This window comes from Castor canadensis, chromosome 5 (genome assembly GCF_047511655.1).
Source record: "Castor canadensis chromosome 5, mCasCan1.hap1v2, whole genome shotgun sequence".
NCBI lineage: Eukaryota > Metazoa > Chordata > Mammalia > Rodentia > Castoridae > Castor > Castor canadensis.
In genome coordinates this window covers 71,593,859-71,621,526 of record NC_133390.1, presented here as the reverse complement: position 1 = coordinate 71,621,526, position 27,668 = coordinate 71,593,859, and the positions used below count along the sequence as shown (strand labels likewise).

At 45.4% G+C, this 27,668-nt stretch overlaps 1 protein-coding gene across 5 annotated transcripts in view; it reads left to right on the top strand.

Moving 5' to 3' along the window:
- The window catches only part of Mylk (myosin light chain kinase), a 257,786-nt gene that overhangs the window by 43,875 nt on the left and 186,243 nt on the right, over positions 1-27,668 (top strand). Inside the window, exon 1 of one of the 5 annotated variants that reach the window (XM_074073298.1) lies at positions 20,639-20,745. The exons of 1 other annotated variant lie outside the window; for it this stretch is intronic. The gene's annotated coding sequence lies outside the window, so the exon portion shown is untranslated. Of the gene's footprint in view, positions 1-20,638; positions 20,746-25,967; positions 26,277-27,668 lie in introns of those variants that run through there. 3 more of the 5 variants (XM_074073300.1, XM_074073299.1, XM_074073296.1) reach the window with 3 other exon arrangements.

Sequence of the window (27,668 nt, the reverse complement as noted above, 5' to 3'; positions counted from 1 at the left end):
AATACCCATAGCATCCTTGTACTGCCCGGGCCAGGTGCTGACCACAGGATTTCTCAATCCTCACTTCATCAAAGGTCTAAAGCAACCTCGATGGACAGTGGCACTGTGCGTGACCAGGAAGAAAGCTGGAGATGAACAGAACTGAATTATCCAGTTGGGGGATCTGAAGATGCAGTACTGATAGGCTAAGCATGGTGCTACAGTGTAGCCAAAACTCAACCATATGCTTATGAGGTGACTCTTACAGTTCCAAGAGTTCTCCATGAATTGATACATTTAATTCTCACCCCTAAGGGTATCAGATGCTTCTAAGGAGACCGAAGCCCAGTGGTGCCAGGGCCGCAATTCAAGACTGCACATTAAAGCACAGGGCTGGTGGCTGTTGCTTTAGTCTTCAGGGTCACAAAAAAGGTTGTGACCAAACTAGTGTGTGCACAGAGGTGGGATAAGGGTTTGGAAAGCATGCCACATAGGAATAGTTGAAGGGCTGTGTTTAGTCTGCACAAGGATAAGTGAGGAATGTCTTCAAATATTTGTAGACAAGTCTGCTACAAGAATAATGTTACTCTGTGGCTCCAGGAGGAAGAATTGGGTCCAGTGGGGGGGAGGCTCAGCAAAAGAACTTTGACTTCCTGAGTAATAAAATGCCCCCATGTGGAAGGAGGATGGGTTGCTCCGAGGGTGGGGACCTCTTCATGCAGGATTGTCTTGGTTATTACCTTGTTAGGGATCCTCTGACTGGCATTTGTCAAGGTCCCCTCTGTTTCTGCTCTCTATAGGAGCTGTGTGATGGATGAGGAGGTCCAAATGAGGTGTTCTAGACCTCTCCTAAGAAAGCTGACCCTGCTAACATGGTGCCCTGAAAGTCTTCACCTCAGGCCCTCTGTGGATCAAAGCTGAACAGATGGGGTTCTGGTGTGTGTGTGTGAGGAAGACGCCTCACTGCTGGGGAGTCTGGGCTACCCTATGGGATATAGAGGAGTTAATTTCAGTTGTGACCCTAGTGCTGCAGCTCTGGCACCCTCAGGCCTGCTCTGTGTCAGGGAACTCATAGATCTTGACTTGAACCCTGTTGGATCTGGGTCCATTCCTATTGCCAGATGTAACCACTCACCTCCTGGCATGGCGTGGCAATTCCCCAGGCCCACTGTTGCCCAGTTCAGGAAAACAGTTCCTTTACTGGGTGGGAGTTAGGTCTCCTAACTGTGGCTGTAGTTCTTTGATTCACTCGTTCCTTATCAAGTGACCCAGGCTCCAAAAAGCCAATGGAAACAGGTGGTTGGGCCCAACCTCTCTGCACTGACCTGGCGATGGCCCTGGAAACACCCTGATCTTGGGTGGATCCAGTCCTGAGCTGAGCAGATCTGGTCCATCTGTAGGCCCAAGGAGGGACTCTGGGCTGGTCAGGAAAGGCATTTGGGGAGATGTGAGGCATAGGAGTGGTGGCAGCTGACTTAATGGCATCTGTTCCACTTAGCCAGGAACGTCCTCGGTTGGAAGCAAAAGACTCCCCAAATGTGGTCTTAATTAGCCTGTGCATTTCTTTAAAAGAATTAGGTTTTTTCAAAGGGTTTAAAAAGTGATGCTTAGCCCGGCGTAAAGGGCATGGACAGGGCTGATCCTTAAATGATGGCTCTGCTATCCCAGATGTCAGGAGCAACTAAAAATATGCTTAAAACCCTGAAGAATTCTTGGGTTTTTGGACCTACCTCCTTTCTCTTTCAACATCCTTCCAGAAAGTGAGAGGGTAAAGAAATGAGCCAAAAGCTTTAATTATCCAGTCTGCTGACATTATTTTATCTGTGCCCGATATTAAATCTGGACAGCATCCTGCTTAAATTCCAGTGCTAAGAACAACCTTTGCCAACTTGGGCCTTCGTCCTGCTGCTTGTGGCCAGTGCTGGTTTCCACCCCACCCCACGCCACCCGACCTCAGACTTCAGAAATTCCAGAGCTCCCTGTGGTATTGGAATTGATCTGTCTGTGGAATGTCCGTGCTTCACAAGAGTCCCTGATCTGTGAGTGTTTGTCCCCCTGTCCTGCTTCCCCAGCTCGGCTTGGACACTAGTGATTGAGTTCTGGCACACGCCCATCATTACAGCAACCAGGATCCACCAGGAGCATTTGCACCATATTTCTGTTATTGACCTCAGTGGAGAAGAAAGAGAAACTCTGTCTAGTATTTCTTTATTCTTTTTTCCCTCTTTATGTACACATGAAAATTTCTATTATATCCTTAACTTTTTCTGGCCAGTCAAGTACATGTTCAGTTTCACTTTGGTTCTCTGGCTGTGGACCCTTCTACTTGGCTTCATGTTGACACAGCCACCTAACAGCTGGTTTATTGAGTATCCAGCAGATACTATTGTTACGGCTACAGCTAGGTCACGTTTAAGGAGGGCTTCCAGCCGGCCTCTCCTCAGAACCTTGAGGCAAATGCTGTTACCATATGCTATGGTTTGGATATGGTTTGATGTGTCCCCTGAGGGTTGGTGTGTTGGAAACTTGGTACCAGTGTGGTGATGATAAGAGATTATGGGATCGTTAAGAGGCAGGGTCAACCAGAAGGTTGCAAGGCCAGCCCCTCACTTTTTCCTGGCTCTCCATCTTATGATGTGATCTCTCCCTCTTGCACAGGCTTCTACTGTCATGATGTCCTCACCAGAGCTGGCACCATGCTGTTGGGACTTTCAGCTCTAAAAATAATGAACTAGAAAACCTCCTTTCTTCATAAGTACCTAGCTTCAGGTATCTTGTTACAGTAATGGAAAACCATCCTCCCCAACTTACAGTTGAGGATGAAGGCTAAGGGAGATTAAAGAGTTTGGTGAAGATTCACAGCTGAGCCAGGATTACAAGTCAGGCAGTGTGGTGCCAGAGCTGGTTGACCTCACCACCCCCCATTCCATACTGCCACGCTTCATATGTATGCCATGTATATGTGCGACAAACTGCCACACCCTCACGTGGACCCCTGTCCTCCCAGTTATAGTTGGTGTCTTTACAAAATCCTGTCCTCAGTAAGTATGTATGGAGAAAAGACTGTGCAGAAAGCTGTTCCACAGAGTTCTAAAGATGTGCAAGCTTCAGTGTTGCCCATGGCACTGCATCCAGGAGCATATAGCCTCCATCATCAGGACCTGAGCTAGGCTGAGCAGGGGCAGCTTTGTTTTGTTTACTGTTGTGTCTTCAGGAACCAGAAGAACACTGGATTGCTCAAAAAACATGTGGTAATTGGGAGGTAACAATTAGAAGGATCACAGTATAAAGGCCAGCCTGGGCAAAAAGTTAGTGAGACCCTATCTCAATAAATAAGCCAGGTATGATGGAGCATGCTGTAATCCAGGCTACTTGGGAGATGCAGATAGTTCGTGGTCTGAGGTTGGCCCAGGCAAAAGCATGAAACCCTAACTGAAAAACAAACTAAAGCAAAAAAAAAAAAAAAGGCTGGGATGTGGCTCAAGTAGTAGAGTGCCTGTGTAGCAACTATGAGGCCCTGAGTTCAAACTGTAATACTGGGGGGAGAAAAGCATGTAATGAACAAATAAACTGTATACAAAGCTATCAGCATTTTTATAAATAAATGAAAGGACACACCAATCCCCAAAAGCGTGGAGAACAGAAGCAGGTTGACAGTCAGCCTTTCAGTGATGTATGCTGGGCTGATGATACCTGCACACTCACTGCCCTCACCCTTCTCAGCTTGGATGGGTGAATTTTGTCCTGGGGTCATAGGTGAGGCATTGGCAGCTCCTGGGTTCCACCAGAAGGGCCTTGGAGGAGAGCTGGGCCCTGGCAGGTGGAACAGCCTCTGGCTGCGGGTGGCACTCCGGGCGGGATCTGTAGGAGAGGCAGGAGCCTCGTGCCTGCTCCATCACAGCAGTTGTTTGAACTTCATGACTTCTTGGGCTTGGATCCATTCCTGTCTTGCTCAATACTTGCTTCACTTCCGAAGTCTTGCTTAACTTTGTTGGAAATCTAAGTGCATGTCTCCCTTCAAACTGTGTGGGAATCCCTGGACCTGGTCCTTACCCAAACCCTGGCACTGCAGCAGAGAGATCAAGCTCAAACTGGACAGAAGAAGAGAGGTAAAATATTAGGGAGCCTTGCCAGACATGATATCTCATGCCTGTAATCTCAGCTACTCACGAGGTAGAGATCAGGAGGATCGTGGTTTCAGGTCAGCCAGGAAAAATTTAACAAGACCCTATCTCAGCAAACAAACTGGGTGTGGTGGCTCATGCCTGTAATTCCAGCTACTTGGAAGGCAGAGATCAGGAGGATCATGGTTTGAGGCCAACCCAGGAAGAGGCCAGTGAAACCCTATCTCAACAAACAAGCCAGGTGTGGTGATTCATGTCTGCAATCCTATTTACTCTGGAGGTGGAGGTAAGAGGCTGGCCTAGGGAAAAGCACAAGACCCTGTCTAAATAACAAACTAAAGCTTAAGTGGTAGAGCACTTGTTTAGCAAGCATGAGGCTCTGAGTTCAAACTCCAGTACCACACACACACACAAAATTGGAGAGCCATGAGTCACGACCACATAGGTTGACAGAAATCAAGACCCAAATTCAGAAGTCATACAAATTTCATATACTTTGACTTAGTAATCAAACATTTTGGAACTTATCTTGGGGAAATAATCTAGACTAGGAGAAAAGTTTTATGTGTGAAACTGTGACTTGTGGTGTTTTCTGTTTTAATGAAACTGGAAGCAGCATTAATGTCAACTGTCCAGGACACGATTGATTGAGGGAATCATGGCTTATCCATTTGGTGGAGTATTATGCAGCCATTGAAAGTAAATTCATGAAGAGTGTTCTGTATCTGGATGAAAGGTTGTGGGTTAGCTTGATTAAAATGTGGAAAATGGAGGTGATGACAGTGTGTACGTATAATTTTGTTCTTATAAGTAACATATGGTTAAAGGATGGGGATTGTAGAGAGGAAATGGTAATATTGATGTTGGGGGGAAAGTCTTTGCAACTCTACTCAATCAGACTTTCAGCACATATTTGTTTATGGACAATGACAAAAGAAAATGGGGCAAGGCCCACAGACAAGCCTGGGCCAGAGCAGCATAGCCCCCTGGACAGACTGACCTCCACCCGGGAAAAAAAGAGAAGCTGACTAATAAGCAATAAGAACAGTTAAGACACGCTGGAAAGAGGGTGGGGCACCCTGAGCGCTGAAGATTGGGGGAAGGGAATCCTTCCCAGGACTGTAAATAAACAAGCCGGGCGGGCCGGAGAGGCTCTGGCGGGAGCGGGGCGCGCCCAGCAACCAGGAGCAGGGATGCTTGTGAGAGGAGGGAAGACCCACTTCCCACGTGAACTGTAAATAAACACGCAGGCCTGACAACGCGGGGCAGTGTCACCTTTCCTAGTGCTTGGAAAGGGGAAAGCCTGTAGCAGAGGCTCCCGCACAGGAGAACTCTGAGCAAACAAAGCCTGTGGGACCAGGTGAGTGCTAGCTCACCCCAGAGATCTGCATAAATAACGCCGCCAGCTACAGGCTGAGAGCAGCAGGCAGGCATGCCACAGTTGCAGATACCACTCTCAGAACTGCCTCCAGACGCTTTTTTTTCTTTTTCTCCCTACCTTTGATGAGAGAACAACCGAATTACACCTGCAAGCCGAAAAACTTACTGAAACTGTATTGCATTTGAACTGGGGACACTTGGTGGGGCTTTTTTTTTCTTCTGTGTGAGTGTGAGTGTAGTTTTGTTCTACTTTATGCATCCCCTTTGATGAGACAACTACAGAACAACATCTGAGGCACCAACTCCAGGACTGGAGATTGAGACGGACATCCAAATTATTAAGACTGAAATTGCATTGCATATAAACTTGGAAGTTTTTTGGTTTTTTTTTTTTTTTTAATTTTCTATTTTCCATTTTATTTTAATTCATTTTTATAAATAGATATTACTTTCATATACTTACTTTTTATTTTTTTATCTTTGATTTTCAATCCTCTCTCTGTCTCTCTATTGTCTGTTCAGCTTACTGTCGATTAGTACACTAACACTCCCTGTTTATACCTTTGAAACTCTCTTGTCTGATACCTTGTTCTGCATTCTCCCTCTTGTCTGTATATTTGTTTTCCCCTTTTCTTTAACTTCTTGCTTTCCATCTCAGCTCACTCTTCCATTCTCAATATTACCATTGTTATTATTACAAGCTAGAAAATACTTAATTACACACAGTACAGGGACAGTAACAACACCAAGGACAATGACAGGAAGACAGAAAAAACAGGGAAACCAGTTTCCTGACAGCAAAAAATTAGTACAGGGAATGCGTAATATATTCAACAAAATAATAACGGAAAATTTCCCAAATCTAGAGAAAGATATTCCCATACAAATGCAAGAGGCCTCCAGGACACCAAACAGACCAGATCAAAATAGAACTACTCCACGACATATCATCATTAAAACAACAAGTTCAGAAACTAAGGAAAGAATATTGAAGGCTGCAAGAGAGAAAAAACAAGTAACATACAAAGGTAAACCCATCAAAATCACAGCAGACTTCTCAACAGAAACATTAAAAGCAAGAAGAGCGTGGGGTGAGATCTTCCGGGCACTGAATGAAAATAACTTCAACCCCAGGATACTCTACCCAGCAAAGCTATCATTCAAAATAGATGGAGCAATAAAAGTCTTCCATGATAAGCAGAAACTAAAACAATATGTGACCACAAAGCCACCACTACAAAAGATTCTGCAAGGGATCCTGCACACAGAAAGTGACACCCAACTTAACCATGAAAAGGCAGGCAGCACCAAACCACAGGATAAGAAAAAGCAAGACAGTAGAGAGTAACATCAAGTTAGGTACACACAATCAAACCTTCAAACAACTAAGATAACTAAATGGCAGGAATCACCACATACCTATCAGTACTAACACTTAATGTTAATGGACTTAATTCACCCATCAAAAGACACCGTTTGACAAAATGGATTAAAAAAGAAGATCCAACAATTTGTTGCTTACAGGAGACTCATCTCACTGACAGAAATAAGCATATGCTTAGGATGAAAGGCTGGAAGAAGATTTACCAAGCCAACGGCCCCCGAAAACAAGCAGGAGTAGCAATACTTATCTCTGACAAAGTAGACTTCAAACCTACATTGATCAAATGAGATAAAGAAGGACATTCCATACTAATAAAAGGGGAAATAGACCAAAAGGAAATAATAATCATCAATCTGTACGCACCCAATGTCAACGCACCCAATTTCATCAAACATACCCTGAAAGACCTAAAAGCATATATAAACGCCAACACAGTGGTTGTGGGAGACTTTAACACTCCATTATCATCAATAGATAGGTCATGCAAACAAAAACTCAATAAAGAAATCCAAGATCTAAAATATGCAATAAATCAAGTGGACCTAGTAGATGTCTACAGAACATTTCATCCAACCTCTACACAATATACATTCTTCTCAGCAGCCCATGGAACCTTCTCCAAAATAGATCATATCCTAGGGCACAAAGCAAGCCTCAGCAAATATAAGAAAAGAGAAATAATACCGTGCATACTATCTGACCACAATGCAGTAAAAGTAGAACTCAACAACAAAAGTAAAGACAAAAAACATGCAAACAGCTGGAAACTAAATAACTCATTACTTAATGAAGAATGGATCATCGATGCAATAAAAGAGGAAATTAAAAAGTTCCTAGAAGTCAATGAAAATGAAAACACAACCTACCGGAACCTATGGGACACAGCTAAGGCAGTCTTGAGAGGAAAGTTTATAGCCATGAGTGCATATATTAAAAAGATTGAAAGATCTCAAATCAGTGACCTAATGATACATCTCAAACTCCTAGAAAAACAAGAACAAGCAAATCCCAAAACAAATAGAAGGAGAGAAATAATAAAAATAAGAGCTGAAATCAACGAAATAGAAACCAAAAAAACCATACAAAGAATTAATGAAACAAAAAGTTGGTTCTTTGAAAAAATAAACAAGATTGATAGACCCCTGGCAAACCTGACTAAAATGAGGAGAGAAAAAAACCCAAATTAGTAGAATCAGGAATGCAAAAGGGGAGATAACAACAAATACCATGGAAGTCCAGGAAATCATCAGAGACTACTTTGAGAACCTATATTCAAATAAATTTGAAAATCTAAAAGAAATGGACAGATTTCTAGATACATATGATCATCCAAAACTGAACCAAGAGGAAATTAATCACCTGAATAGACCTATAACACAAAATGAAATTGAAGCAGCAATCAAGAGTCTCCCCAAAAAGAAAAGTCCAGGACCTGATGGATTCTCTGCTGAATTCTATCAGACCTTTAAAGAAGAACTGATACCAACCCTCCTTAAACTGTTCCATGAAATAGAAAGGGAAGGAAAACTGCCAAACACATTTTATGAAGCCAGTATTACACTTATCCCAAAACCAGGCAAAGACACCTCCAAAAAGGAGAACTATAGGCCAATCTCCTTAATGAACATTGATGCAAAAATCCTCAACAAAATAATGGCAAATCGAATTCAGCAACACATCAAAAAGATTATTCACCACGACCAGGTAGGCTTCATCCCAGGGATGCAGGGGTGGTTCAACATATGAAAATCAATAAACGTAATAAACCACATTAACAGAAGCAAAGACAAAAACTACTTAATCATCTCAATAGATGCAGAAAAAGCCTTTGATAATATCCAACATCATTTCATGATAAAAGCTCTAAGAAAACTAGGAATAGAAGGAAAGTTCCTCAACATTATAAAAGCTATATATGACAAACCTACAGCCAGCATTATACTTAACGGAGAAAAATTAAAACCATTCCCTCTAAAATCAGGAACCAGACAAGGATGCCCACTATCTCCACTCCTATTCAACATAGTACTGGAATTCCTAGCCAGAGCAATTAGGCAAGAAGAAGGAATAAAAGGAATACAAATAGGTAAAGAAACTGTCAAAATATCCCTATTTGCAGATGACATGATCCTATACCTTAAAGACCCAAAAAACTCTACTCAGAAGCTTCTAGACATCATCAATAGCTATAGCAAGGTAGCAGGATATAAAATCAACATAGAAAAATCATTAGCATTTCTATACACTAACAATGAGCAAACGGAAAAAGAATGTATGAAAACAATTCCATTTACAATAGCCTCAAAAAAAATCAAATACCTAGGTGTAAACCTAACAAAAGATGTGAAAGACCTCTACAAGGAAAACTATACACTTCTGAAGAAAGAGATTGAGGAAGACTATAGAAAGTGGAGAGATCTCCCATGCTCATGGATTGGTAGAATCAACATAGTAAAAATGTCGATACTCCCCAAAGTAATCTACAAGTTTAATGCAATTCCCATCAAAATTCCAATGACATTCATTAAAGAGATTGAAAAATCTACCGTGAAATTTATATGGAAACACAAGAGGCCACCAATAGCCAAGGCAATACTCAGTCAAAAGAACAATGCAGGAGGTATCACAATACCTGACTTCAAACTATATTACAAAGCAATAACAATAAAAACAGCATGGTACTGGCACAAAAACAGACATGAAGACCAGTGGAACAGAATAGAGGATCCAGATATGAAGCCACACAACTATGAGCAACTTATCTTTGACAAAGGAGCTAAAAATATACGATGGAGAAATAGCAGCCTCTTCAACAAAAACTGCTGGGAAAACTGGTTAGCAGTCTGCAAAAAACTGAAACTAGATCCATGTATATCACCCTATACCAAGATTAACTCAAAATGGATCAAGGATCTTAATATCAGACCCCAAACTCTTAAGTTGATACAAGAAAGAGTAGGAAATACTCTGGAGTTAGTAGGTATAGGTAAGAACTTTCTCAATGAAACCCCAGCAGCACAGCAACTAAGAGATAGCATAGATAAATGGGATCTCATAAAACTAAAAAGCTTCTGTTCATCAAAAGAAATGGTCTCTAAACTGAAGAGAACACCCACAGAGTGGGAGAAAATATTTGCCAACTATACATCAGACAAAGGACTGATAACCAGAATATATAGGGAACTTAAAAAACTAAATTCTCCCAAAACTAATGAACTAATAAAGAAATGGGCAAGTGAACTAAACAGAACTTTCTCAAAAGAAGAAATTCAAATGGCCAAAAAACACATGAAAAAATGCTCACCATCTCTAGCAATAAAGGAAATGCAAATTAAAACCACACTAAGATTCCACCTCACCCCTGTTAGAACAGCCATCATCAGCAACACCACCAACAACAGGTGTTGGCGAGGATGCGGGGAAAAAGGAACCCTCTTACACTGTTGGTGGGAATGTAGACTAGTACAACCACTCTGGAAAAAAATTTGGAGGCTACTTAAAAAGCTGGACATCGATCTACCATTTGATCCAGCAATACCACTCTTGGGGATATACCCAAAAGACTGTTACTCCAGAGGCACCTGCACATCCATGTTTATTGCGGCACTATTCACAATAGCCAAGTTATGGAAACAGCCAAGATGCCCCAGCACTGACGAATGGATTAAGAAAATGTGGTATCTATACACAATGGAATTTTATGCAGCCATGAAGAAGAACGAAATGTTATCATTCGCTGGTAAATGGATGGAATTGGAGAACATCATTCTGAGTGAGGTTAGCCTGGCTCAAAAAACCAAAAATCGTATGTTCTCCCTCATATGTGGACATTAGATCAAGGGCAAACACAACAATGGGATTGGACTATGAGCACATGATAAAAGCGAGAGCACACAAGGGAGGGGTGAGGATAGGTAAGACACCTAAAAAACTAGCTAGCATTTGCTGCCCTTAATGCAGAGAAACTAAAGCAGATACCTTAAAGCAACTGAGGCCAATAGGAAAAGGGGACCAGGTACTAGAGAAAAGGTTAGATCAAAAAGAATTAACCTAGAAGGTAACACCCACGCACAGGAAATCAATGTGAGTCAATGCCCTGTATAGCTATCTTTATCTCAACCAGCAAAACCCCTTGTTCCTTCCTATTATTGCTTATACTCTCTCTACAACAAAATTAGAGATAAGGGCAAAATAGTTTCTGCTGGGTATTGAGGTGGTGGGGGGGAGAGGGAGGGGGTGGAGTGGTTGGTAAGGGAGGGGGTGGGGGCAGGGGGGAGAAATGACCCAAGCATTGTATGCACATATGAATAGTAAAATAAAAAAAAAAAGATTGGAATACTCAAAAAAAAAAAAAAAAAAAAAAAAGAAAATGGGGCAAGGGAACAGGGTGAGTTCAAAGTTCATCAGAGTCAGCAACCAAGACAACTAGAAAATTGATTATGTAGAAAAGGAGCTTGGACAGGTGTGAGGACATGTTGGGACAGAACCCAGCGTGGGAAATAGCAGCTTCCTGGACCACAGGCAGGTGAAGCGTGGACAGGGAAGGCATCTTTGAAGTCTTATCTCACGTCTAGACTTACGGAGTTGTCTTGGTCTGGTTTCCTTGGTTGTAACTGAATATCACAGTCTGGGTAATTTATAGAGAATAGAGGTTTATTTGGCTCATGGATCTAGAGACCCATGGAAGAGTGGGGTGCTGGCTCCCTGTCAGCAGTTGGGGAGCACCTCCATGCTGTGTTGTGACACAGTGGGGAGGGGACATTCACATCTCTTATCCTCTTCTCATAAGGCCGTTAATACCATCACGAGAGCCCCATCTTCGTGACCTTATCCAGTCCTAATTACCTTCCCAAAGTGCTTCAAATACTATTAACACATGGATTTGCGGATTAAGTTTCCAACACATGAGCTTTTGCGGGACCATGGATACACACATCTCAGTTCCCAGCGTAAGTGTTAGTAGCACCCCTTTTGTTCTCAAGAGTCCTGATTTGGTCACCCTCATGACCGAAAATGGAAAGACATTCTGATCATTGCCTTTCAGAGATGGCGAATTAAGACTCTGAGGCTGAGTTGGGCCCGGCCTGATGGAGAAGTGCCCGGTGTAGTGGATGACTATAGCTCTGCTTCCTGACGAGGTGGAGGACAACCAAAGTGGTTATTCCCAAGTGCTTCCCTTTGCTGCCTTCTGTACCTCCACACAAACCTTGTAGTCCATGAGCACTGCAATTTCCAACAAGCCAGCAGTTGGCTGCATGAATCAAATGGGAGGCTTCTCCCATTTGTGGCCTTGAAGAGTTTCTCACTGGAGCCTCTCTTGACTTCTTGTGGGAAAGCCTGGAACAAAAACTCATCCAAAGTGCAGATGATTGGCTCCAGCAGGTGGGGGCTTGGCCTGGGGGGCTTCTTGGTGTCTACTCTCTGTTCTCTTGGCTCTGGCAAGACATGGTCATTAGGAACCCCGATACAGAGCAGAGTACTCTATTACCATTTGTGATCCAGCCTGGGAGCCAAGCCCTGGGTTCATCTTGCAAGAAAAATGGTGTGGGACTGTGGAGAAGGCCCCCTGCTCTGGGTCCCTTGAGGATGGTCTGACCCCCACTGCCCTCAGATTCCTGGCTGGATGTCTTGGGGAAACTGGGAGACAGCAGGGAAATACCTCCTTTGGGTGTCATGTCTCCATAGCCAGTGTCAGCTCAGAGGGGTTCCCAGGCAGTGGAGGAACCCATCAGGTGAAGCTGACTGTGCACTTGAGTAAACAGACTACACAGAGATGGATGGCCAAGGCAAAGAGATCCAGGCTTTTTGTAGATGCTTTGTGGTTGGTTGAGAGGCACAGGTGGCAAGCACTGGGGCGAGGTCTCTGGCTTTTTCCAACCTTTCGTGACACCTGAACACTATTTTAAATCTCTAGTTAGGAGATAAGGGAGAATCATTGCCTCAATGGAGAGAGCGCTCTACCTTGGAATTAACAGAAAACATCAGTGGAGAGGACACCTGAGCAAGTGTGCCATATCTCCCTGGAGAGGTCGGAGGGGAAACAGGACCATGTTGTGAGGGAGAGAGTACCAGGTGCCAGCATAAGCAAGATGGCGCCAGCCTTCCCCTCATTAGGTTTCAGCAGTGCTCTAGAAACAGGTGCCATCAAAAGTGAAGTCAGTTTTTCTCTAAGGCCCAGAAACAGAGAGCTGAGGCCATAAGGAGATGGAGCTGATAGGTGTGAGGGATGGAGTTTCAGGCAGAGTTCTACAGTGTGGGTGTCCTGAATCTCCCACCACACCCTGGACTCAGGCATCCCTGGCTGCAATTGCTTTCCAAAATGTCCTGCATGGATGGATGATAAAAAGCCAGGGTGAGATGAAAAATGGGTTCTTTCTATTAAACATTTAGTGATAAAAGTTCAAGATAATAGCATTCTGTTAAAATTTACATAAATGTTAGAAATAGAAGGTAAGCATTAATAGTAGTAATTGGTAATTTAAGAGATGTGTTTTTATAGAAATATAAATCAGTCATACCCAGGGAGGCCTGGCTGGTTGGCTGCTGTGTCGACCAGGTAGAAGCTTGCCTAAGTTGCTTGAAGGAAAATGCCCTGCCAACTGGAATTGTCCTTTCCAATCTTTGCAGGGACTGTCATACTTCCCTCCAGAGTCCTGTACCAATCTTGTTGCTGTGGAGGAGACAGCATTTAATATCCAGTAAACATCATGCTCGCCTGTAGGCCCAGTACTAAAAATATGATCTGCTGCTTCTGTGTTTGCAGAGTGATCTGGCAGGGTGCAGAAATTCAGGTTCAGGAGTGGAAAATCATGAAGGGTTTTAGGGCCTATGAACAGGTATTGTTCCATTGCACCCCATTTTTCTGGCCCTTGGGGCCCAATTTTTCTCTTTTGTTAATCTGGTTTCTCCAGTAGGATTCTAAGTTCCTCCTGTAGAGCCCTGTGTCCTCAAGGTCTGTGCGGCTCAGGCCAGACGTGAGCCCAGCTGATACTTAGTGGTGACCCTTAACCTCCCTAGTGACTCTCTTCAGTCTGTCCTCCCTTCCTTGGCACCTGATGGAGGCTCCCGTGAGGAATAACTTTCCACATGCAAGTGGCTTATGTCAGAGAGAGTGTTGGGAGGGACCCACTCTCTCTCTCCACACTGGGAACCAGTGGAGCGACACTTGTGAGCAGAGGTTCCTCACTGTGCTCCTGCTGACCTGCTGCACTCTCCACTGCCCACTGGATTTCTCATGCCTTCTCCTCCCTGTCTTCCTGCTAGACAGCTAGGCTCTAGGAGAAGAGACATGTTAGCCTTATCAGTGTCTTCTGTGAAGTCTGAAGACAAAGAGGTGGGTACTAGTGGTACAGAGCAGGTTGTCTAAGATGGAGAACACAGCCAGCCTCGTATGGCCCATTGACACTATTGTAGGGAGTGGATGCTGTCAGCCACATTGCAGATTGCCCTTTGGAGCACTGGAACTGCAGGGTGCCCTTTGGGAAGAAGACAGGGAGGACATGGTGCCAAAGGACCCCAAAGTTCAGGCCAGCATGAGGGTCACATGGAGACAGTTGGAGGTCCCCCTGGGCTCCCAGCCAATCTTGCCATAGGCTTCAAAGTTGGAGCTCATGTGGGTTCACCTGCTTACTACAGAGCCCAGAGGGCAGGCGAGGGTGTGTCCTCAACTCCTGAGTCTGTTGTTGGGACCTTCTGTCTAGGAGAGATACAAGTGTCACCCTCTATTAGCAGCTCTGTGGACAGACAGGGACAGGCTGGGAGCATTTTGGTAGAGACCAAGTGGACCTTGCCAGTGCAGCTTTAAAGTACTGTGGGCAGAGAAGAGGTCCCAGCAATCTGCAGACCCGCTCAGGGGCTTGTGGGTTGTGGGTAGAGTAGAGGGACTGGATAACCATAAGCCCCTTTTTCTATCCTCGGGTTCTCTCCTCCAGAAGGCTGAGGGTTCCTGAGGCCCAGGGACCTCCTCAGAGCCAAAGTGAGGAGTGCGGGCCCTCCCAGGGTCTCAGCTTTCTCCCGTTTCCTATGTCTTCACCCTCCACGCTGTGAGTCCTTCCCAACTGGCTGAATGGAGTTGGGCTTAGTCCCTGCTGAATTCCAGACTCTCATGGACACAACAGGTGCTTGATAATCAGTGCTGCTTAAAGACAGCAATCATTTCCTCATCTCGTACTTGACCTTAGCATCCGGTCCCCCTCATCTGTCCTCTCACAGCTCCACAGCTGCTCTTCCTGGCTGAGGGAGATGGTGGTTACTCCACTGAGAGTCGGAAATGAGGCAGCGAGGCTCAGCATGGGGGTACTGAGGTCCTAGGCTCAGCGAAGAGAATGCCACACTCACCTGTGGCTAGCAGATTGAACCCTTCATCCAGAGAGTTGTCCTTTGGGTTGGGAAGGGCCAGGGTAGGAAGGGCAGTCAAGGTGTGAGGAGATTATGAGAACAGAGAAACCTGGGTAGGCAGGGTGAGGTGAGGCAGTTAAGGGGTGTCCTCGCTTCTGCTGTACTCATGTCACTGTGAGAGGAGAGAATGTCTGCCATGTTCTGTTTAACACCTCACTTTGTTTGTGCCTGGCAGAGCCCTTCTGTACTCCGTAAACACACGGTGATGCTGTAGACAGACTGTGTGTCTGAATCTCAGACCTCATTCTTCCTACTATTTTTTTTTTTTCGAGACAGGGTCTCACTATGTAGCCCTGACTGGCCTAGAACTCCAATCTTCCTTCCTCAGCCTCTTGAGTGCTACACTACAGGCATGCACCACCATGCCTGGTTTCTCCCTGCTACGCTGAAGAGCACAAACCTGCTATCCCTGGCTTGGTTGGTCCAGGTGAGAGACATGGACCCCAGGTAATGCAGACTGTTTTAAGTGGGCAGGAAAGCCCCTGGTCTTAGCTGTGGAATAGGCCTCTTAGACAACATCAGTGGCCTAAGAAGTGGGGATCGGGAGGAAGATTCCTATAGGTGCAAATCACAGGGATAAGTGAAGTTGGGAATTTCTGTGCTGAGGGATGTGCATGCTTGAAGATGTGACTGTGTCTGTTGTGTGCATGTGCTACTTCTTGGTGCACTAGGCACAACTCAACAGCAGGACAAACTGGTCTCCAAAGCAGACCGTCTGGGATGGTCAGACAGTTCTCTCTGTTGCTCCCTGGGGAAAGGCTGAAGGAAGTTTGTCTGAGTTGCCATCTGCAGAGCAAAGTGTGTGTGTGGCCTCCAGGGGCTGACAGGACATGTTCCTAGGATTGTATGCTGCTACATTGGGGGTGGGGGTGGGGGAGACAATAGAGGTCTGTCCCCAGAGAGGTTAGGACACTTCCTTGGACCTCACTGGTAACAGACCCTGCCCCTGAAACTGGGTGGCTCTTGCCTTAAGCCACTCCCTTCACTGTAGGCCATGTTTTTCTGTAGACTGAGAAGGTGAGCCAACGACTCTGGCCTCTCTGGCTGGCTTGGGTTGGCAGCCTTCCACCAACCTAGGTGAATTCCAGTAAACACTCAGCTGTTGTTTCCATCCACACTGGCAGCTGCAGCCGAGAGAGCAGGAGGTGAGCGACATGTGGAAATGTATGGTTTGTCACACTGCTGCAGCATCCTCCTGGCAGCCCTTGTGCAGCACCAAAAGCCAGAGTTGGACTAGTGACCAGAAAGTGAAAGGAGAAGGAGGAAGCCCAGAGAAGGTCAACAAGCTTTGGGGAGAACGCAGATTTCTGGGCAGTGAGCAGAAAGGCAGAGCCATCTCTAACTGTGGCCTGAGAGACTGTCTACAGATGACAATGTCAGTCCTGCACAGATTTGTTTAGAACAAATGGATGGGCATTCCCTGGATGAGTGATTGACTCTATCAGTCAAATATGTGCTTGTCAGGTCTCATGACAATAAAATCCAAGGGAATATCAACAAATGCTGGAAATTTCCTGTTGGCGTGGTGGTAATTATAATAAGACTAATGTATATTTATAAATCCTTCCTAAGCCAGTTGCAAAATTGAGCAAGGATTTGGAGTTCAGATTCCAGATTTAACTATATGGCCTGTATTTGTCAGTTTTGTGTTACTATAATGAAATACCCAAGGCGGTATAACTTCATAAAGGAAAGTTTTAATCAACTTACAGTTCTGGAGGTTCAGAGTCCAAGATCAGGCAGCCATATTGTTTCAGCTTCTGGTGAGGGCCTAATGGTGGGTGGTGTTACAAGGAGGGCATGCATGTAGAAAGAAAAGACAATTCACGTCTCAAGACAGGAAGCCAAAGAGTGATTTAGAGGTCAGGCTCACTTGTAAGGACTTGTTCTTGTAAACTCAGGGATCCCACAAGGCTACCTTAATCCCAGTGACTTAGATGCCACCCCTTAATGTCCCACCAGCTCTCAGCACTGCCCACTAGGGATGAGGCTCCCAACACATGAACCTTTGGGGGACACATTCGACCCTAGCATGACCTCAACAAGTCACTTGATTCAGTGATTTTTACCAATAAAATGAGGTTATAAAATCTCCCAATATGTTGTGAATTTGAAGTGAGATCTCTTTCAATATGTTGTGAAATTGAAATGAGATCTTTTTTCTAAAAAAAAAACACATTTATTTAATTAATTAGTATTGTCTACCTCGTAACACATATAGAAATATGTGGAACATCTTTGTAACAGGCATTTTTTTTTTTGCCAGTACTGAGGTTTGAACACAGGACCTTGCACTTGCCAAACAGACACTCTTCCACTTGAGCCACAGGCTCAGCCCTTTTTGCCTTAGTTATTTTTTTAATAGTGTCTTGCTTTTATGCCTGGACCCATGGTCCTCCTATTTACACTTCCCAACTAACTGGCCACACCCAGCTTTTATTGGTTGAGATGGAGTCTCACTAACTGTTTGCCTGGGCTAATCTCAAACTGTGATCCTCCCTATCTTCAATTCCCAAGTAGCTAGTGATTACAGGCATGAGCCACAGCACCTGGCTGTAACAGGTATATTTAAGTGCTCATTTCAGATATTACAGTACAGTAAATATTTTCACTCACAGAATATATAGTGTTAACAATGTGAAGTGACGTTGAATTAGTTGTTAAATCAGTAGCTAGATGTTAATATGAAGTAAAAATTCATTTGGTAGCATTAGCTAGAATGTCGCTCTCCCAGGACACCTCCACAACATAGTCTAAATAAACTTATTGACTATATTTTTTACAAAACTCCTTTTGACCCATCCCTCTATCAGGTGGGTTTCCTTGCTCTGACATTCATACATGCTCTCTACTGAGGGCTTATCCACTTAGATAGCCAGGACCCATTCTCTGCCCTTCCAAATGAATGTCAGTGATCCTTTTCCTGGTCTTTGAGGATACATTGATCCACTCTGGGCTCCTGTTTCCTCAGAAAGGGAGTGAACTAAGTGTCAGTCTGTAATCCAGCCATATTTGAGGGTGTCAGTAGTAAGGCAGATTTTGGGAAGGTGTGAGCGATGCTTATTGTCTAACCAATTGCAAGTAGTTGATAAAAATCCATTGATTTAAGGGCATGAATTAATTATACGTACTTTGTGATTGCTGCAAAATTTAAATGAACTAGAACAGTTTAGTGAAGTGTGATACCTCTGATTCCTCATCATTATGTCACAATTGAATCAAATAGTCATGCAATGCTTAATTGATGGGGCTGCATTTTAAGAAATGGCTTTGTCATTGTGCCAACATCATAAGGTGTATTACACAATCTTAGTTGCTAGAGCCTGCCACACACCTTGGCCATGCAGTGTACATGCGTGTGTGAATGCGTGGTATGTACACCACAAACCTTTGGTATAGATGTCATACATACATATGGTCTGTCACTGTCTGTCACTCCTAGTGCCGTGATGAAGGAAACAATAGGAGATTACATCAAGCAAAAAATAAAATGATGCAATCAAGATACTTACTACACATGAGATGTAAGCAGCAGCTGTGACATATACTGTTTTACTATAATTTTAAAAAATATAAATAGGAGTACCCTCTAAAATAATGATTAAATATACAGTAAATACATGACTCAGTAATAATCATTTATTCTGATTATCGTATCTTAAGCACTGTACGTAATTGTATGTGCTAGACTTATTATGACTAGTACCACAGTAGGTCTGGTTACACCAGCATCCTCACGAACACGAGCAATGCCTTGTACTGTGACAATCGACACCTTCAATGTCACTAGGTGATAGGAATGTTTCAACTTCATTGTAATCTTACGGGACGACCATCCTATATGCAGTCTGTTAACCAAAATGTCATTAGAAGTCACAGGACCATAGTGACCATTTGGTAAATGCTTGCTATATGCCACATGTTATTAGAAATTACTTTGCATATCTGGGTGTTTGGTGCAATTACTTGAAGTTGCTTCTAGTCACATAACCCCGCAAAGCAGACTTACAGATGGGGAAACTGAGGTTTAGAGAAATTAAGTGTGCCACCCAGGGTCATCCAGAAGAGTTCCAGGGGCAGGGCTCAAGTGCAGGCGTGTCTAACAATGGAGCCTGGGATATAATCTCTCCACTGAGGCTCACTGCCTGGCAGGCATAACCTCTTGGATATGAGTGTATTGTTACACTGGCCAGGGGCATGGTTCATCCTGCACGTCACCCTGAATAGCAGTTGGTCCCCTCTTTCTCTGGCTGAAGCAGTGAAACTGTATGAGGAAACCTTACAGTGAGCACCTTCCCTCCTCTGGCACATGGGAGCACTAGAACTGGCTCCCTCCGGACTTCCCCTCTGTGTACCTGCTGCTTCTCTCAGCACTCAACAAGTGGGGAAGGAATGCTAGAGACCCAGGGTGCTGTTTGTCAGCCTTGGGCTTTGGGCAGTTTGTGTGGAGGGAGGAGTTAGAAAACAACAGCAAACTCTCATCTCAAATCCTTGAACCTGGAAGAGTCCATGAACCAGACTGACTCACGCCTCATTTTCCTTTGCTGTGTTGCCTGGGGAGGACTTGGAAAAGAAGTCTAGGCCTCCCAGGAAGGGACCTTGAGTCTACACAGCCATTCTGGAGCCAGGTAGGTGGGGCATGCAACAGTCATGGACATCTAGTTGGTGGTGGTCCTCACTCACCAGTGTGCCCCTCACTGCATCCCTCCTCCTCTGTCAGCAGCGCTTCCTGCCATCATCCTTGGAAGACTGAATCCCTGAGGCTTGCTGGTGGAAGGGTAAGATGCCTAATCCTCCTTCCCGCTCCTCCATTTGGCCGCAGGCAGTCCAACCGGAGCTAATATTGTTCCATGCAAAATAGGCCATGAACGCTGACATCGCCCCTACAATGTGTGAGAGGAGCAGCTGGGCCTGGGTAGGTTCCCACAGGTCACCTGCATCTCTGTCCTCAGCATCCAGGGCCCTCCTCACTGAAGCTGTCCCTTTAGCTCATCCTTAGGGGCCAGCTCCCTGTAGAAAACGGGTGGCATCTGCTTCAGGCCACCTGAGGGAGTTGGGACCTTAGCCAGTCTTTAGCTAAAGCTGCGGAGCCCCTCAGGGATGCAGGCGATCAGCAGAACCCCAGGGTAACTTCCTTCATGGGCCTTCCTGTCTGAGAGTGTTCCTTGGATTTTTTCTAATGATCAGCATTGGAGAGGAGGAGGGACAGGCAGAGTCCTTGCATGGAAAGTGACCCCTCTCCTTGCTCCTCCTTCTCCTTTCTGAGCTCACTTTAGCCCTTGGCCCCATGACACCAGAATGCCCTATTGGGGGCTTCCTAGACTTACCTGCTAACCCTCTCACCTGCTCCCTGCAAGGTTTCTGTTTCAAAATCACTCCAATTAGTAAGTGCTGGAAGAATTGGAGGAGGAGGAGGAGTGTCTGGATCCTGCTTGACCTGACTACAGCCATCTTGGTCATAGCTGCCATTTCGCCTCTCAGGTAACTCTGGCATGCAATCTAAATCCAGTGGGATAAACAGTGTCATTACGATAGTCAGTGTTTAATGCCATGCCCAGACTCTTAACTGGTGTTTGACATGTTTACAGTTTTGAGAAAGCTCTGATACAATCCAGCTGACTGTGCCCTTCTCTTGTCTAGCTTAATATATGAACCTCTTCCTCCTGTCTTAGGGTGCAGCAATGGAGGATCCACCCCGAAGTGCTTCTCTCCAAAGTCCCTAGTACATTGCATTACCCTGGACTTGTCCGTCTATTTCTTCAGACTCCCAGCACCTTCTGCCTTTGGCAGCCAGTTCTCATGTGCTAGGTTTTCCCAAAACAGGGAGGAAGAATGAAGTGCTTTAGAGAAAAGGAATATATCCCATTTACTTTATCAGCAAATGACACTCCTCAATGCCCTACCCTGTTAATTTTGCCACTTTACTAAGGGACTCAATGAGCTAAGTCATCTCAAGCCTTAGCGTAGCATAGAAGGTGCTTGGTAAACTAGTTATTATTGGTTCTTTCTTGCTCTCTCTTTTTTTTTTTTTTTTCAGTACTGGGGTTTGAACTCAGGTCCACACTTTGAGCCACTCCACCAGCCCTCTTCTATGATGGGTTTTTTTGAGATAGAGTCTCACAAACTATTTGCCCAGTCTGGCTTCCAACTGTGATTCTCCTGATCTCTGCCTGTCTTGGTTCGTTTTTCTCCTTTCCCCCCTGGGATTTCCTTCAGCTTTTCCAGTGCACTTTCTTCTCTGGGACAGACCTCTTGCACTCGCTATGCTCAACCTGGAAGTTGGCCAGTGGCTGAGAAACTGGGGTAACTGCAAAAGTGACCTTCTCTGGCACTGGCCTAGTCTCAGAGACTCCAAGGCCTATGCTGATGTCTCATAGGTGGTCCCCAAGGACCAGGAGCACCTGCTTGATTGGCTGCCTGGTTTGTGAAACCCTGCAGGGTAGATTCTAGTAGAAGTCTCTGGAAGCGGGGACTTTGCCTCCTCTCCTGAGTCTGTGCCCTGGGTTGGCTCCCATTGCTAGAACCTTTCCTGCTACCCACCTGTCCTGTGGAGACCTGGTGCATTCTAGAAACTGATGCATTAAGGTGGGAGCGTGATGTGAAAGGGGAGGAAAAGATGGGGGAGGGGAAGGAAGAGGGAGAGTGATGAGGAGGAAGTTGGGAAATGAGGAAGGAAGAGAGAGAAAGCAAGAGAGGGGGTAAAAAGAGAGAGAGAAGGAAGAGAGAGAAGAGGGAAGGCAGGGGTGGAGAGAGAGCACCAGAGAAAGAAAGTAAATTTCTGGAGGCTATACGCTGGCTAAGGTGGAGCCATGATGAGCACTGGGTGGCTGGCTTTCCTGTGCTCTCTCGCCCTTTGGTGCCGTCTCCTGATTGCTCCTGTGGCTGCTTCTGGACCAGGTTTTATCCTCTGAGCCTCAACCACAACACGAACAAGAGCGGCCACATAGACTGAGATCCTTATTCTGTGCCAAAAACTTAGACTGGAGCTACTCTTTTCTTTCTTTCCTCCTTCCTATCTTCCTCCTTTTCTCCCTCCTTCCCTCCTTCCCTTTTTCTGGCTTCCTTCATTTCTTTCTTTCTGGTTTTGGTGGTACTGGGGTTTGAACTTAGGGCTTCATGTAGGTGCTAGTCTACCTCTTGAACCACACCTCCAGCCCTTTTTACTATGGCCATTTTGGAGATAGAGTCCCCCTTTTTTGCCCAAGCCAGCCTGGATAGCGATGCTTCCATTTTATATTTCCAGCCATAGCTGGGATGGCAGGCACGCCACGCTACCACCATCTCCAGCTTTTTTCCACTGAGATACACTCTCAAAAACTTTTTATTTATTTATTTTTTTTGCCTAGGCTGGCCTGAAACTATGATCCTCCAGCTCTCTGCCTCTCAATTAGCTAGGCTAACTGGCATGAGCCCCAGGCACCCTGCTGGGGCTTCTCATAATACCTGGTGCTGGCCCTCATAACAGAGAGAATCCTGCTGGTAGGTGGAGTTGAGTAGTAACCTCATTCTATGCTGGAATAAATCATGGCTTTCAGGCACTGTTGCTTGCCTGGAGCCCCGCATGGTTCCACAGTGGAGAAGGCAGCTGTGTGACTGTAGGTTGGCTGCTCTCCCTACCCAGCTATGAGTACTGTGCCTGTTCCCTGGGATTCCTGGGCTCTGAGGACTGAATACTGGTGTGGCTGCCCCACCTGATCACGCACACTGCTCAGCTCATGAGGTCAGTGAGAAAGAAGGATGCAGAGTGGAGGCGGGGAGGAGAATAGTATATGAGAAGAGGTGGGGCGGTAGTGTTAGCAGCACAGTGGAGTCTGTGATCAAAAGACTTCTATATTCTTTATATCCCATCAAGAAGAATCCATGGGAGGACATGTGGGTGTAAATGGAGTTTATTAAAAGTTAGAGAAGGAAAATACAAAAGGGAGCATGGTGAGCCCAGGTGGAATCTGGAGGCAGAGAGAGTGTGCTTCCCTTCTCCAGGTGCTTTTAAAACTTATGTGAACCTAGGGGAAAACAGGTGTTTCCCATCCAATAATCAATGAGTGGGGAGGGGCATGGGTAGTGCCCGGACAAGGTGAGGGTGGTCCCTGGGCCAGGCATGGGCAATCTACACACACATACAATATTAAGGCATATTTTTTTTTATGGGTCCCAAACTTTCCCTAATTCTAGCCTGCCTCAGTAGGAGTTCAGCAAACCCACCTGACACCTTAAACTTACTTCTGTGGGGTGATCAGTGCTATTGATTTGTATGAACTTTAGGATTCTCACTAGAATATGCATTTGGCTAATTTAGTTAAAATCAGAATTTCTGGTTCTAGTTTAGCCTCTTTTACATGTGGCTTTTATTGCAGAAAGCGTCTCTCAGCCTCCTGTCACTAAATCCCCACTGAAGCAGGAGTCCCAGTAGGAAGAGAGTAAGCTGTGCTCATTCTCACTGTGAGTGGGTGTGGTTGGGTATGTTTATTTGATTTGGGGTGTGTGTGTGCATGTGAGATCCTCTCTTAAGACCATTTAAAAATATCTCTCTGTCAAAGATGTGGGCACTCAGGTTGTGCTGCTGAGCAGACGGCCCTTTCCACCGTGACCTGCAACTTTGTTGATGTGGCCTGGCCGATGTGGCCAGCTCATTTGCCCCTTCTTTCATGTGTTTTCCATGTGGAAAGGCTCAGGAAACCCTGAGCAGGGAGAGGCTGCCTCGTGGCTGGGGGTACAAGTGTGAACTGACTTTTGCTTGGAAACCCATAGACCTGGATCCAAGCCACTTAATGCATTAATGCCATCAGGGGATGTCAGAAAGCATACCCAGGGTGGGGTGTGATCTGCCCATTTCACAGACAAGAAGACTAATGAGAAGCAAACAGTAGAAGAAATACAGGAGTTACATGCCAGGTTTAGAACTCAGACTGGCTCCCATGTGTCTGGAGGTAAATACCAATAGGCCTCAGGGAGGTAGATCTGTACCTTTGTGGCCTGTTCACCTGCTCCTTTCCTTATGACCTCTAATTTTCAACAAAATTAAATTGTGTCATAGTTTGGAAGTGACTTGTATTTTTAACCCAAATTTCTATTCATTCATGTGATTCACAAGTGTTTACTTAGAGCTTCCTATGTGCTTATCAGTATTCCAGGCACTGGGGATGCATAGGGAGGAAAACACGCAGGACTGTGACCTGGCGTGACTTATGTTCCATTGGGGGACACAGATGTGAGTCAAATGACCATTCCCCTATGTAGCTGCCAACTGTGAAGTGCAGGATGAAGACCACATAAAGGATTTGATGAGGACACCTAATGGGACCCAGCCTCATGTTGGCGGGACTACGTCTGTGTGCAGTGTTTCTCTTCAGCTATCTTGTACTTGGACATTTGTTTTCGAGCACAAATATAGGAATTTAAAATTTGTTTTCATTTAAATTTGCTCAGGTTCCTGACCATTGTGATGCTCTGTCAGGGTTATGTTTAACATCCCACACGTACGTCCTTAGCATAACCCTTGGGTTTGAGACACAGTTCATGTCCTGGTTCTGTCCAATTCAAAATGACTTTCCAGTTGTGTTGCCCACTACAGAAACTTTATCTGAAAAGACTTAGGGCTGAATTCCCTCCTTTTCTCAGTGTGGGTTTTGATTAGTTTCTTCTCTGTTAGTCATGAACTATTGGGATGTCTCCACGAGCAAGGCCTTCCAGCATCTTGGCCAAGGCCCTAACTGACTGAAAGGTGTTTTCATCAGCATCAGTCCCAGGCTGCTCATCTCTCTGGTCACAAGTGCTCAGCCTTCCTCTATGGAGAGAAAGATGGAACCAAATTAGATGTTGGTGTACCCTCTTGCTCACTTGTCCCTTAAAACCACACACTGCTGTTCACATGAAACCACTTTTCCTTTTCCATTCATGTGTTTTAAGAAGTGAGAGTAAATGGTAACAGGGAGAGTTGGGAGATTGGTGAAAGCAGGGTTTTTAAAATATGCCCTCAGTACTCTCGGGGGTCACCAAGACTCAGGGCCCTTAAAGTCCAAATTATTTCTGTGTGAGATGTCATTTTATTTTCACTCTTATTATCTCTCTGTATAGTCGCATTTTCCAGCAGCTACAAATACTGTGATGCTCAGTAAGTTAGACACAGAAGCTAACTTCATGCCATTCCTGACCCAGATGTTCACAGTCTGTCCCAGGGTGTGTGTTGCCTAGGATGAGCGATTCCTTGGGAACTATGGGAACACCTCTGCAACCTGGAGGTGGAGGTCTGGCCTGTGCATCACTGTGCAGCACATTGCAGAGGCCCTGAGGAGGTTTCCTGAGAGGTTCTCCAGGGTGGAACAGCACTGCACAGCACTACATTTCTGAGAACACAGGCTGGGGAGCCTGGCTCAGATCTCAGCTTGGTTCTTGCCTAGAATCACAGCATGGGAGTTTGCAAGCCCTCTGCTCCCTGGGCTTGCCTTCTCATCTAGGGATCTTACACAGGGCTTCTTCAGTTTAAGTAAGAAAGAGCTGGGTCTCAGGAGAAACATGTCTCATGAGCCCTGGGGGTAATCCTGGGCCAGATGTGCCAATGGGTTGGAGTGGTGTTCCAAGCCAGATGTGGAGTTGGGGGAGTGCCCAGACCATCAAGGGCTCAGCTCTCTCCTTGACAGGGTACTCCCTTAGCTCCACACTCAGATTGGAATCTGTAGCTCTAAACAAGTAAAAACCTGTGAGTTTCCATCCCTAGCTCCCTGGGACTCCGCTGAGAGCCTCTGCAGTGGCAGCCAGAGGTTTCAAAGGTCACCCCAGCTGGGCGGATTAGAACAACAGATCCCTGGCAAAGTTGGCTGCCCAGCAGCAGGCAAGTTGCAACATCTGCGAGTAAAGCTAGAACAAAGCCCCTTAACTTTCTCGGTCTGGCTCTGTGGCGCCCTGCTCTCCTCTCCATTTTCACTGGACCTTGGACAGGAATCTCGGCAGCACAGCAGTGAGGCCAGGCTGCCTCCATCTTGCCTCATTTGAGATCTGCCAGGGAAGAGGCCACGGTAAGATGTGTCCCATGTACTGGCCCGTGGCCCTGCCTCACTTTTCTTGGGTGGGTCTTGGCAAGCTAGCCTGGCACAGCAGAGGAGAAGCTTGCTCTGGGATTAGGAGTGATTAGGGCATTTGTCGGGATTTGGGCGCATTGCAGAGAGGATTAAGGGGGGCAGAGCGGAGCTGTCAGTGTCTGGGGTGTTGCACATGGGTGGTTTTGAGGCCTCTGCTGTGTGCTGTTAGGGGGCTGGCAGCACACTGACAAGCCTGCCTGGGAGCCCCTTCCGCAGGTACTTCCAGGATGTCCTGCAGATTTAGAGGTGCTCAGAGACAGCTATTATTTAAAGTGTATAGACTTTAAGTAGGGAAGGGGATACTGGCTTCTCCAAATTTGCTCTGCTGGATAACTTTGTCCCAGATTTTTTACTTTTTTTTCTTCTGAGTCTTTTTGTCTCAGAGTTGCACTCTCTTTTGGCCACAGTTGAAAGTATTCCTTTCTGGGTTCAAGAGACAATTTAAAATGCTTTTGATCAAATTAAAGTCCAATTAACTCAATGCTGCTTTGAGTGAATAATAAATTGTGTTACTTGTGATAACCTTATTTGGAGGGATACTTGAGCCCAAACATCAGGGGGCTTCTGGAATGCTCTTGGACCACCGTTTTTGTTTTTTTTTTTTTATCTCCCTTCCCTATATGTTTGTCTCTTGCTCCTTCCTCTGTCTTTCCATCTGTGTTTCACTGGTACTGAAGGAACCTGCTGCCTGGGTGTGTTGTGTTTGATTGCATCCCCTGAGCATTGCTCTGCTGATGGCAATTATTGCAGCCATCACCTAGCCTCTCTGGTTTTCTTGATTGGAATGTGGTCACCAGGCTTGATGAAGGATTACAGAAGAATAAGAATGGTTTGGCTTAATTTATTTTATTATTTTTTCCCCCAAATATGCCAATAGCTATTAATTGGCAGTGTGGCAGGAATCTGTGCAGTGGGCAGGGTGATGGGCTAAGGGTGAGCAAAGCTATTTGGTGTGAACAGCCAGCTTGGGACTGGGCTGTGAGTCTGCCCATGTGATCGCTGACTAACCCTCTCCCTGCAGCCACCTCACAGGGGACTATTTCCTTGCAGTCTTGACTTGTCTGAGTCTTTCAATCTGAAGCCAAATCCCTCCCAGAATAGATTGCTGTTGAGGCCAATCATGCCCCTTTTGATGAGAGCATCTGGGACCTCCCAGGGATTTTGATGGACCTCAGTAGGTTTTGAAGCATGAGGATTTGTAAAAGCATCCCGAGTCTTATCTTACCTCTCTTAGTTTCCAGCTCCCCTAAAAGCAGGGGGGTCTTTGTCTTCCAAAGCCAGTTGTGAGAGCAGAAAAGAGAGTGTGTTTATGAGTTTCTCATCACCACC